Raw genomic sequence first — 4682 nt, forward strand, 5'->3', positions numbered from 1 at the left:
TTGATCATCTGATGGACTTGTCCAATATTTACTCAGGGTGTTGGGTTTGCACAGTTCTTGCCCCAGCAGCACTGCACTGTCAGCACCCTCTCCACTGACCAGGTTCATCCAGAGTTCAGGCCTGAATTAATTCAGTAAGACCACAGGCCTGTCCAGGAAGAGAGGAGAAGGGTGTCTGACCAAAGGTCAGGGATGATTTTATCACTCCACACCATTAATCCTGCATGTTTAGTGTCAGTCCTGTGTTCATTACTGACATACAACAGTAAGGCCTTAAAGATTCTGTCACTAGCAATATACATCAAACATTATACACATCGAACATATATTTACCTATTTTATTAGTTAAAAAATAACAATATGTTCAGAGAAAAAGCCTACCAGTTGCTGACATCGTTCAGTACTACAGTACTACAGTGTAGACTGATACTGCAATGTTTAATTTTTCACCAACTGAAAAGAAAAAAAAAAACATAAAAAACATTACATTACATGTCAAATTGCATTTAAATAGGTGTTAGTCGTAATGTACAAAATTCCAGCACTAGTAGTGATGGAGAACTGATAAACTCTATTATAGAAGAGAGCACGTTTCTTAAAAATGGTTGACCTGCCGTTATCTTTGTTGGATAATAGGGGAAAATATGCTGATTTGCTGTTTAACCAGTTGTAAAAGTTATGTATTGTATATGTGCCTCACTTTTATAACAGCTCTAATGTTTATAAATGTAATATGTTTGAGGGAATTTGGTTATTACTGTGTTTTCCCTGGCCTTTTGGATGGCATAGCTCTCAGCTCCCACTGGGACCCCATCTGCAGGCGTCAGAGCCAGAGCCACAGCCCTATGGAGACAGATGTTCAGCTGCCTGCAGGAGAGGGATGTTTTTCACTAGCCTGTCAGCATGCAAGGAAATCTCACACTGCAGTGTTGTAGGGTGTGAGAAGACGTGGGAAGGACAGTGGGAAGGCAAAGAGCGCAATATAGTCCAGGTTAAAATAGAAAAAAACCCCACTGAGGATCAGTGGGAAACAATAATTTCAGTGTCAATAACGGAGGACAGGGATAGTCAGAGTGGATGTTACTTTGAGGCTATACATGATAAGAGCCATGGATAGGACTGGAACAGCTTTAAGGATTGTGTTATTGCATGCAACCATTTCTGTGCTCCCCCTGATGTTGAGCCACGCAATCTTGTGTGTCCTCTGTGCCACTGAGCCATCACTCATCACCAGCATAGACAAACTACTTCCTAGCTCTGTGAGATGCTGGGGAGGTCAAGAGTCAAGCTAGAGAAGTCAAAGAAATGTAAGTACAATCAGTGTGCATTTAGGTGTTAGATTCTGTCAGGACAATCTACAATGCTGAGGCAGGTTGAAGACCCCTTGCGTGTTCTCTTCTACCTCTCTTGCTGGGTAATGGTGTCACAAGGGCCTTTACAAATCAAATGCCTGGCTTGACTTCCTGAGTCTTGTTCAAGTCCTTCTGAAGCATGTCACTCCACAGGGGTAACTGAAATCAAAAGAATAAAAAGACCACTGTATATTCTATTCACTGGCTTGAAAGAGTGGGTCAAAGGGGCATTTTGTATGTCTTCTTGCTTTTGACAGTCAGTCTGCTAAGTAAGGACAGAGGTCTCATGCAAATAGCCTCCACCTTTAGTGGAAATAGGCATTAAAGGAAGACTTCCTCCTCTACTCTGTACAGTCCCCCCCTTGTGATCAGTTGGATCCATGTCCTTATATGATGTCATTAATCCATCCCCTTATTATGTTGGTAACTAATACAGACAAATAAGCAGAATTTGCAAGATTTACAAAGGTTTCTGGGATTGCTTCCTATAGTACAAACTGCATAAGCCAGGCAACTGCCAATGAGAAAGTTGCATTAGATTTGAAGACAGTTGCCACAGGTTTGTAAAAACAGTGATACAAGATAAAACAGTTGTTTAGTACAACAAAGTGCATTTCTGTCTAATACAGGTTTAAAAGTTCATATACTGGTTAATTCACAGAAATATTTGCAGATAGGCATTGTGAAACCACTGCTCTGTGAAAAAAAACGATGTAGTAAATAAAGCCTGTTTGTGGTAGAAGGAGGCTAATAAGAAGTTATAGTTTATTTTATTTTGAACTGCTTCACTGGCTGCCTCCCTAGTCTCTACTATCAGCCAGTGAAGGTGATGCAGCCAGAAAATTGGTGATGGAACTGTTAACAATATGTATTATTATCTTCTCAATTACTAGCATTATTATTTATTTTATTGGGGTATAGTAAGACATCCAGCAAATGTGAAAATGGCTAAAACACCTTTTTTCCTTTTCGTGTTTACAAAGAAAAGTATTTTTTTTACTCTGTTTATGTTGTAGCCATCATGCTAACTGTTCAAACCCTGAAAAAAAAACATTTATACTATCTTTATATTCAAATAAAAAGCAAAATACATTTTGTGAGATATTCTCCAGGTGGCTTCTGCTTATTATCATTATTATTTTTAATGATATATAGATTTGTACTGGACAGGATTTGTGTCAAAATTTCTAATCCCATACATTTTAGACGTATCTTTAAGTGTTTTGGATTTATTTCACAATAACCAATTTATAGCTAGGAAATAAAGTCTTCCTGCGAATGTGTTCTTTTCTGTTGTAACCCATGCTTGAGGTTTGGGTGTTGACATGATACCTCCAAAATCCCTTGAGCAAACTGTCTTGCTTTTTGTCCTTTAGAGAATATTTACCACCAAGCCTCTTAAACAGCACCTCAAACATCTTCTTAATGGTGCCTGTAGATTTATCTTAAAGTGTGGGAGAGGTGGTTAATTAGCAGCAAACAGCATTCTAAGGTTCAAAAGGTCACGTTAGTAGCAAGAATGAGCCTAAAGCCCTGAATGCATTGAATAGCAAGGTGTACACCTACTCCTTTACTCTGATTAAGGAGAATTTGAAAACAATTAACAAACAGTAACACAGTCTCCATATCGACAAGTATTATCCATAAAGTCTGCCCCTGGTGCCTTCAAACTGACCCCAGCTCTAGAGAGGGAAGCATTGCTGTGTTACAGTGCAATTTTTGTGGAGGAGGGTGATTTACTCAGATGAGAGAGCCATGCCCCCTCCCCCAAGTGAAACGCAAATGAAAAGGAATGCCAAGATGAAAAAGCATGCGTCTCCAGATAAGCAAAGAGAAGAAAGGAGTCAACGAATGGCAAAAGAGCTCTCTTGGGGAGATGAGAGGTGCTGATGGCAGTGTTGGTGGTGGGAGATCATAGCAGGTTCCTCTCATCAGCCCAGGCCTGTGTTTGATACTGGGTCTTTGTCGCCCTTTCAGCTGTGTATTGTTGGGCGGTGTAATCCTGGGTGGATTACAATGGCTCCTTCCTTTCATATGGCCATGCCCAGCAGGCAGGAGGCAGTGCTCATGGAGGGCTGGGAGGCCTTGCTCATTCCTCCTTTTACCTTCACCAGGGGCTGTAGCTACAGGGACAGAGAGGAAAGGGTCAAACGGTCACGTCCTTCTCTAGGAATGCTACTCTTTGCTCTATTCAGATTTACTTTACCACCCTCTATCCACCATATACCTGCCTAAAACAGCTCCAAGCAATACCGGTTCACAGTGGGCTTCAAGACGTAAAATTCTTTACAGTGTGACCATGATTGTAAAGTATCTGCAGATATAAAAGTAATATATTTATACAAATAATTTTTGTGTTTAAAACTCTGACATGTTTAATTGTACAAGATATGTGTTCTTTTCATCAGTTTTCTGTACATTTCTGTGAAAAAACCTTCCAATTTTATTGTTTATAGCTGTAAATAAGTAACATATATAAATAGTAGGCGAAATAATATTGACAAAGATTAACATAAAACTTCAAGAGACCAAAGTTTGAGAGACCAAACTCATGACAAAACAATATAAAATATACTAATATTTATTAATTAATTCATGGCTTGTGTGGCATCTATACTCATACATTTCAAAATCTCCATATCTTCATTGTACTTCCTTGTTGTGTGTTTAGCCAAATAATAATTTGTCTTGTGAAAAATAAAAAAGTAGGGAAATACAAAGCAATATAAAGAGTACTATCTTCGCAAAGTAGCATCAGCTTTACATGGAACATTAAACAGTTGTTATAATATAATTGGATTATTATGTAGCATAAAAGCAAAGCAATAACCAAGTCTAGACATACTGGGTAATAATTAAAACACAAAAACATATAAATTAAACATAGATATAAAATTTTGCTTTTATAGGCAACTTGTAGAGCAAGTATTTGCCTACTGTAAAAAAAACCTTGTAAATTTACAGTAGCTTATTACTGTAAATTATTAGCTTCATTGTAATTATCACACTAAAAGTATCATACTGCTCTAAACAATGTATTTTATTTTCAAAATTACATATATTCTTTACTGTGCAGCATTTAGACACGTCAGCTAAAAGATTAATGTGTTGTGTAATCTCTCGATTAATGTGTTGTGTTTAGAACCCTATAGACATTATAACTGTTTAGAGGAATCTACAATACCAGTGACATTTTCAATCAGATTAGGATAATTCTTGTTTTAGCTGTTAATGATTCATGCTTCACAATAGGCCTTAATCCTTTCTTTGAGTCTCCACATTTGTTTAACCAAACTACTTTCAGTTTCTCAACATAGATGAAATGCTGTG

The sequence above is a fragment of the Pangasianodon hypophthalmus genome, chromosome 12, assembly GCF_027358585.1.
Source record: "Pangasianodon hypophthalmus isolate fPanHyp1 chromosome 12, fPanHyp1.pri, whole genome shotgun sequence".
In the NCBI taxonomy this organism is placed as follows: Eukaryota; Metazoa; Chordata; class Actinopteri; order Siluriformes; family Pangasiidae; genus Pangasianodon; species Pangasianodon hypophthalmus.